Source organism: Paraphaeosphaeria sporulosa, assembly GCF_001642045.1.
Source record: "Paraphaeosphaeria sporulosa strain AP3s5-JAC2a unplaced genomic scaffold CC84scaffold_3, whole genome shotgun sequence".
Taxonomy (NCBI): domain Eukaryota; kingdom Fungi; phylum Ascomycota; class Dothideomycetes; order Pleosporales; family Didymosphaeriaceae; genus Paraphaeosphaeria; species Paraphaeosphaeria sporulosa.
Genome location: NW_017253362.1, coordinates 7,913 through 17,200, shown reverse-complemented (window position 1 = coordinate 17,200; position 9,288 = coordinate 7,913).

The window sequence follows — 9,288 nt, the reverse complement described above, 5'->3', positions numbered from 1 at the left end:
AGCCATTCTTAGAGACCACGATAACCTAATTATAGGGTAGATCACCTAGTTTATACTAGCTTAACAGATATTGGCGTGCCTTAAAGATAATAAAGGGTAGGATAGCCCATCCTTTAGTATTAATGCCCTAGATAAGTGTTATCTACTCCTAATTACCTAGTTGGACTAATTTAGGCCTTCCTTGTCTCTCTAAAGCTATAATAACTAATTAGGTGGATATCTAGCCCATTATAAAGCCTACCTCGTTGAAGTTATATGAGTCGTTATCCTGGATACCATACTTGGCTTTAATGTTGGCTACCAGATTAAACCAGCCCTAGATTAACCTAGAATCCTTATAGAGAGCTCTTTTATAGTTATACTTATAATTAAACTTTATTATAAGCTCATTATTGCGCTTTATAAACATACTAGGCTAGTTTATACTAACTAGTGCCAGATTGCGCTTAGCGCGTAGAGAATTGGCCATATTAGCCATAGTAGTAAGCTAAGGGGGAAATCCTCGTGTATCTAGCTTAAGTATATACTTAATAATTACCTATTTCTTATTCTAGTCTAGCTTCCGCGAGTTAGGTATAATATTAATGCGTGAAGGTCGTCTAGCGCATTACTAGTATAGTATAGTTTTAGAGGTCCTATATATGGCTATAGCGCATTAAACTAATAGATTTACGTCTTATTTAAGAGCTTGAATTGCAAGCTGTATCTAAGTTTCCTTAGACGCGTTAAATTGGGGTTATTAGGCTGGCATTAGTATAGAGAAGGTATTTTAGTAGGGTCTTAGTAAAAGTGCACTACTTACCCGTGTGCGCCGCTCGTCTATGGGGTACGTTATTATATTTAGACCCCTATCTCTAATACTTACTATACTTCTCTAAGCTAATATGAACCTTATATACGTAAGAGTATGTTTAGTAGAAGGTATATTTAGATACTATAGTAGTACTATAATTCTTAATGGTAAAAATAAGGTCGTGATGACGCTTAGTAGGGTTATGGTTAGTAGGTATAATTCTTTAGGACGAAGAATATAAAGGGAGGGGACGATATTATAAACTAAATTATAGATGGGTGGAGCGGGCGCTTATAAAGATATAAGGATGTAATAGTAGGGTTGGATAAGATAAAGAACCACTAAGCCACTTAGATAGTAGTCACGTAATGTGCTTAGCTGCTTAGGAGCCCTGAGTAGCCGAGTAGCCAAGGCAAGTTACATGATATACTCAGCTACTCAGGAGTCCTAAGTAGCCAAGTAGACATCTTATATAGGAACTTAAGTGTAAGCTCTTATACTCGTGTTTAACCTATTTATTAATCTATTGTTTAGATTACACTTAGGCCATATTATTGACTTGTTACCTATCGTCTAATACTACCGTATCAATAAGACCCCTTCCCTTCCCTCAGTTGTCTTGCCCGAGAACCAACCCTAACCCTTTAGGACTAGCTACCCTTCTGGATTTAACAGCGTCATAGGAAAAAGGTGGAGGATATAAAGTAGTGGCGAGAAAGGTAACACATGGAGAACGAGGAGGATACATTAGAAGAGGCGCGCCAGCAGCGTAAGTATAAAGAAGAGCATTGGCCTTAATAGCATTAGGAGGACGAGGAGGAGTAGCGTTGGCGTGACGACCTCAACCATTGGGCGCGAGAGCCACGTGCGGACGAAGAGCGACAGCTACTAGAGTAGTGAGACTTGGCTAAGAGCTGGCCTTTTGGTCCACGTCCACGCTTCCAAGTCGCTGCCGCCGTCAATCTCGACACTCGCGTTGCCGTTGTCGCAGGCTCTTATGAATATAGCTCTAGGACTAGGTAATAGCTAGAGTGGAAGTGCTAAATAACTGTCAGCTGTTGCGTTGATGGAGACAGATCAGGAGCAGGTATATTTCCTGCGACGCAGCGGTAATACAATCAATCCTAATTTGATGTTTGATTCATTGCTGGAGACTACCATCACAATGAAGCTGGAATCGCATTTTGGTAGCCACAGGGCTAGTGGGAGATGGAGGGGGCAAAGCCGAGGCGCCGTGCGCAACGATGACTCAGCAATGCGATTCGTTAAACGGCCAAGTAGCTGCGGAAACTTCAGCTTGTGCATGCCAAGTGCGCCGCCCTCACAACACCAGTCTAGAGTTGCCTATTCAGCACTACTCTCCGAGTCGTCAGGTGTACGAGTCGGTGGATGTCGTACCACCCCTCTTGACCGTCGTCCTTCCCAGCTTGTAGTGAAGTCGTTCCCCTCAAATCCTGTTGTTACCAGGCTATTGCCCTTATCACAACGATATCAGGTCGTTTGCCGCTCTCTTCCCGTCAGGCTTAAGTCGCATCAATTTCTCCGAACACACTCTATTACTTTTGAATAACGGGATCCAACATAGACAGCTTTCGCAGAATTCCTCAACTTCAACGATCCCTTAACGCGAAGTCAATACTACCGAGATGCCGCTACTTGACATGCCAAATGAATTACTGCAGTCTATATCAGAAGAACTACAGTCAGAAAAAGATATAAACGCCTTCAGTCGAACGAATACGCGTCTCCGTATTCTCCTCAATCCTTATCTATATAGACACAACGTAAATGTGTTGGGAAGCTCCACCTTATTATGGGCTGCGGAGCATGGACAAGAAGCGACAACACAAAATATGCTAAGAGAAGGAGCCAATGCCGGAGTGAGGCTTCCTCACGGTGAGACACCTCTACTGCTGGCTGCCAAGAACGGGCACGATACGATAGTCAAGCTACTGCTCGCGAAAGATGGAGTCGATCCTAACTCTAAGGACGATGGTGGATGGACGCCGCTATCGTGGGCAGCCTATACCGGGAATGACGCTATAGTCAGGCTGCTACTCGCGAAAGATGGAGTAGACCCAGACTCGAAGGATCATAGCAGACGCACGCCGCTGTCACGGGCAGCAGCAATGGGGCATGATACGGTAGTCAAGCTGCTGCTCGCGAATGTGGGAGTCGACCCAGACTCGAAAGATCGGGGCGGGCTCACGCCGCTATCACACGCAGCAGTAATGGGGCATGTCACAGTAGTCAAGCTGCTGCTCTTGAAAGTGGGAGTCGACCCAAACTCTAAAGATAATGATGGGTGGACGCCGCTATTGTGGGCATCACACGAGGGGCATGAGACAGTAGTCGAGCTGCTACTTGCGAACGAAGAAGCTATTCCGGACACGAAGGATAATGGTGGATGGACGTCGCTATTCTGGGCAGCAAGGAATGGGCATGATGCAGTAGCTAAGCTACTGCTCGCGAAAGACGGAGTTGACCCAGACGTAAAGGATAAAAAAGGATTTACACCGCTATCGTGCGCATCACACGAAGGGCATGATAAAGTAGTCAAGCTGCTGCTCGCGAAAGCTGGAGTCGATCCAAACTCTAAGAATCATATCGGACGGACACCGCTGTTTTGGGCAGCAAGGTTTGGGCATGATGCAGTAGCTAAGCTACTGCTCGCGAAAGACGGAGTTGACCCAGGCTCTAAGGATGACGAGGGATGTACACCGCTATCGTGTGCAGCATTTAACGGGCATGATGTAGTAGCTCAGCTACTGCTCGCGAAAGACGGAGTCCACCCAGGCTCTAAGGATAATGTGGGATTTACACCACTATCGTGTGCGGCATATAACGGGCATGATGCAGTAGTTAAGTTACTGCTTGCGGAAGAGGGAGTTGATCCGGACTCAAAGGACAACGATGGTTGGACGCCGTTATCATGTGCAGCAAGGTATGGGCATGATGTGGTAGCTAAGCTGCTGCTTGCGGAAGAGAGAGTCGACCCGGACTCGAAGGATAACAAGGGATATACACCGCTATCACACGCAGCAGTAATGGGGCATGATACAGTAGTCAAGCTACTGCTCGCGAAAGTGGGAGTCGATCCGAACTCCAAGGACGACTACGGACGGACGCCGCTATTGTGGGCAGCGAGATCAGGGCATGATAAAGTAGTAAAGCTGCTGCTCACAGAAGATGGAGTCGACCCAGACTTGAAGGATGATGATGGACGGACGCCGCTATCGTGGGCATCACACGCGGGGCATGAGGCAGTAGTCAAGCTGCTGCTCGCGAAAGCCGGAGATGACCCAGCCTCTAAGGATGATGATGGAGGGACGGCGCTCCTTTGTGCAGCAAATAATGCGGTAGTCGAGCTGCTGCTCGATGGAGGGGCAAAGTGGACTTCCAGTCAATAAGTAATAGCGGACTGAAACCGCTATCATTTGCGGCATGGAGCGGGTGCGAGGCGGTGGTCAAGCCGTTACGATCGCACGCTGACCTCTTGCAATACGCTACAGTCCAAAAGTCTCCGAGCCCCTTGACTATGCCGAATCCGGTGGATCAGGTGACATTTCCTGTGAACGTTCCACGCAGTAAATTGTTGGCCAAAATTGATGCTTTGCAGCTCATTTGAAAGCGCTTAATTTTCTCTATTAATAGCTGGTTTGATAGCCATTGTTGGTTTTAACCTTAGTCAGCCTATCATACATAGAGTTGATGACTGCGAATATGAATTCTCTAGGTATTGCCCACCACGCAGTCTTTAAATATGTACATAAGTGCTCTTGCGCTTCCTTAGTAGATCCCTTAGTGTGTAAATTAGGGTACAATTCATATAAGGTGTCTTTGAGCTTAAGCCACATGTGTTCGATAGGGTTAAGATCTAGGGAGTAGTGTTACGGCAACCGCGCCGCACCAGAATTACGACAATGACAGCGTCAGCAGCGATAACCAATGGGACGATGATGACATGAATTACGCTTACGGTTCCGATGCGGATCACAATATGGACACGTGAAAAGGTCACGTGATTGGATCTATGGATCTGTGGATCTATGGAAGACAGAGCCACAGAGCCAATAGAGCCAGGTCGGATAGCAGTATATAGAGTGTCACGGTAACCTTAGAGGCTACCTGACAAGCATGGATATACTGCTGGCAGTAGTATATCTTAGAGATGTCGCGTGCTGGCAGCCAGCCAATAGATTATTAGACGGGTGGCCCGTCTACTAGCTAATTGGTCAAAGCATGGCGCTAGCCACCCTTGGCGAGGGCGTGCGACGAAGCGAGAAGATAGATCCACGCTGGATAGGGGGGGAGAGGACCTTTTCTCCTTATCCAACATCTTGTACCTACACGTAGATACCAAACATAGTATATTAATCTAGCCTACCTAGGCCTTAGACATCTTGCTTGTTGCTCTCATGACATTACGTTGGATCACACCAACCAACCAACATGACTAGTTCAGCAGACCCGACCCTGATGATGTAGGCGATAATGGAATAGATTAAGATGCTATAGGAGACCTTTTAGCAGGCTTAGTAGGCTTAATAGGAAGCCTTCTAGTAGTCTCTCCAATAGATGCAGGATTAGTATTAAGCTAATATAGAGGCTCTGCGCAAGGAGCTCACCATGCCTAAGAAGTCTATTCGCTTTACCAATTCCCCTACGTTGACCCCAGCTGAGGAGTCGTTAGAGCCCTCTATAACGCCATCTAGTGATGGCTTAACAACTATAAAGACGGTGCACCTAAGCGACCGACTACCTAACCTACCCATATTTACTGGCAAGAGGAAGGACCTGTTAAATCCAGAAGGGTAGCTAGTCCTAAAGGGTTAGGTGTAAGGGGCTAGGCCCCGATAGCAACACACGATGATGGTGCCTAGAATACTGGTCCTAAGAGGAGCGTGAGAACAGGGATTGATTGCTAACGAGCTATTGAGAGGGAGCGATTAAGCTATATAGGTAGAGGTAGAAGAGGATTGGCATGTTTAGGCCGAATACTAATAGGGATCTTTAGGGGTAGAAGTTACAGGTTCTAGGGCAGAATTACATAACTAATAGCTATGGGTATCACGCAGCGCGTGTATAGGCCTAGCCTATTATATATCCCCTCCCTTCCTAAGGTAAGTAGAGAGAATAGTACTCTAGGCTATTAACTTTATATAGGTAGGTTCTGGTGTAGACGGGGTACGTTAGGAGAAGGGTAGTCACTAATCTAATAATTATCTACTCTATAGTAGAGACAGAGGTCATTCTTAAGACGGTATACGTGGCGGCTGGTAGATAAGCTAGTAGATAAGGTAGAACTAGGTCTGGCTAGGTGGACATGGGCAGGATTGACGTCTATTAGTTCTAGGTGGGCTGGCTTTGGGTACTAGTTTAGGTGCTGGTTTGGGTACTAGTTCTAGGGTCGTCTAGCGCGATAGTTATAGCTCTATATAAGCTTAACGTACTTAGGGTACTATAGGCCGAATATAGAGTTATTTGACTCCTCTAGGAACTTGTGGAGCATTGGGCGGAGTCCTTAGTGTAGGGTAGTGACCTAACTTACGTTAGGCCAGGTAGTCACCTTAGCTTTAAAGGCAAGGCGTTCAAATCAGGTAAGGTAAGTAATAAGGGACTCATCCTCACACTGGTAGACTAGGGAGAAGCGCTGGATTACTTCCTACTACTCCCTAGGGTTGTAATAGAGACGCTGGAAGAAGGAAAAGATATCTTCTAGATCCTAGAACTGGGTATCTTTAGATTACTAGTGGAGGTGTAAGACAGAGGCTTACTAGGGCTATTCTAGCTAGTCCTATACGTAGTTAAAGGCGTCAGCTCTAGTAAGCTAATTAGACCTTAGCTTCGCTCTAATAGAGGGGAGCCAGGTACGTAGGGAGAGAGGCTTCCTATTAAAGTAGGGTGGATTAGGGAGATAGGCACAAGTCATAGATTAGGTCTAGATCTAAAGCTAGTATACGTTAGTACGTATGGCGGAAAGGTTAGCTTATAGCTACTAGATCTTAGAGTGCTAGTTCTATAGCTCCTACTAGAGCTGCTAGATAAGTAGGTATACTAGGTTAGGCTGGCTAGACATAGCTAAGAGAGAAAAGACTAGGAGAGAAAAAACTAGGGTCTAGTAGGCGGGTTTAAGCAATTAATATGTAAGGGGCTAGGCCCTAATAGTAGCATACGATGATGGTGCCTAGAATACTAGTCCTAAGAGGAGCATGAGAATAGGGATTAATTACTAATGAGCTATTAAGAGGGAGCGATTAAGCTATATAGGTAGAGGTAGAAGAGGATTGGCATATTTAGGCCGAATACTAATAGGGATCTTTAGGGGTAGAAGTTATAGGTTCTAGGGCGGAATTATATAACTAATAGCTATGGGTATCACGCAGCACGTGTATGGGCCCAGCCCATTATATTAGGGTTGGTTCTCGGGCAAGATAACTAAGGGAAGGAAAGGGGTTTTATTAAGATAATAGTAACGTACCCAGCAAGTGAGCTGCGTAGGTAAGTGAGCTACGTACCCCACTGACTTTTCGCGTTACGTCACCTTTCAATTATAATGGCTCAACCAACTACTTTATAATCGCCCTATAATGAAGGTGATATATCTCTAGCTATCTTAGCAATTAATTAAAACTAGGTTCAAAGTGGAAGACGCGCTGTAATAATATATAAAGTCCCTAAAAGTACGCTCCGTGGCTAACGCGCTAGAGTACTCCCACGACGTAATTCTAAGCCTAATTTAAAGAAGCTTAATAAGCTAGAAGAGGAGGTGATTACTAGGCATATCCTTAACCTAGATTTACGAGGGTTTTCGCCAACCCTAGGTGCTGTTCGAGATATGGCGAATAGACTGCTTACTAAGCGCAACGCTAGCCAGGTAGGTAAGAAGTGGCTACACAACTTTATTAAGCGGATAGAAAGCCTTACTACACGTTTTAATTGACTATATAATTAATAGAGAGCTCTATATAAGGATCCTAAGGTAATTAGGGCGTGGTTCAACCTTATAGCGCGCACAAAAGCTACCTATAGGATCTATAATAAAGATACCTATAACTTTAATAAGACTGGCTTTATAATAGGTAGGATATTAGCTTAGCTCGTTATTACAGGCTTAGAACGACGAGGTAGGCCAAAAGCAATATAGCCAAGTGATCGTAAGTAGGTTACTACAATTCATGGAATTAACGCCACTAGCTAGGCTATCCCACCCTTTATTATCTTTGCTGGCTAGTATCACCTCTCTACCTAGTATAAGGATAACGAGATACTATATAACTGGGCTTTCGCTATCAGCGATAATGGCTAGACAATAAATGAGCTTAGAGTAGAGTGGCTAAGGCACTTTATTAAGTATATAGTAGAGCATAGAGTAGGCGCACGCCAGCTACTTATACTTAATAGCTATAAGAGTTATAACTCACTTAAATTTTAAGCACTTTATAAGGAGAATAACATCTATACTCTCTATATGCCATTACATTCATTGCACCTCCTATAGCCACTTAATATTGGCTGCTTCTCGCCGTTGAAGCGCGCATATAGCCGCTAGATTAAGGGCCTAATTTATGATTATATTAACCATATCACGAAGCTAGAGTTCCTACCAGCCTTCTACGCAGCCTATAAGTAGTCTATTATAAAGGAGAATATCTGCGCAAGCTTTTAAGGCGCTAGCCTAGTACTATATAATCCTAATAGGGTGATAGTAAAGCTTAATATAAAGCTTTATACGCCAACGCCGCCTACACTAGAGACTACCCTCTAGGAAGCGCGAATACTAAGTAACGCGCGTAAGCTAGAGGCTTAATTAACATTAATATGTAATAGGATATAGAGGCATGGAAGCTTATTACCTATATCTATTATTAAGAGACTTAATCAGCTTAAGAAAGGCTCTATAATAGTAATGTATGAAATAGCATTAATGCGCAATTAGATTAAGAGCCTTAAGAAAGTAAATGAGACTACTATAACGCATAGAAGGCGCAAAAAGAAGTGTATCTAGTAGTAAGGTACCCTATTAAAGGTAGAGGTAGAAGAAATCATAGCTTAAAATAAGGTTAAGTAGCAGCTTAAGGGGGAAACGCGTTAAGGTAGGGCGTGATTAGGTATGAGTTAGTAGGCTTTAGCGCGCTGTAGGCGCTGTAGGGAGACTGGCTATAACTCGCAAACATGTAAGAAGGATACTAGAGATGCCACTTAATTTAGCATAGTAATTATATTCCATTATCTTATTATATTATTAAGATATACCACTATAGAGGCATGAAAGTTGAGTAGGGTGCGCAGCTCGCTTACCTACGTAGCTCGCTTGCCGGGTACGTTATTAGAGGAGATATAATGAGTTAATAATATGGCCTAAGTGTAATCCAAACAATAGATTAATAAATAGGTTAAATATAAGTATAAGAGCTCCTACTTAAGTTCCTATATACTTAGTCCATGGCTAATCTATATAGATCGCTCTACATAGATTAATTACGTGTAAGGTA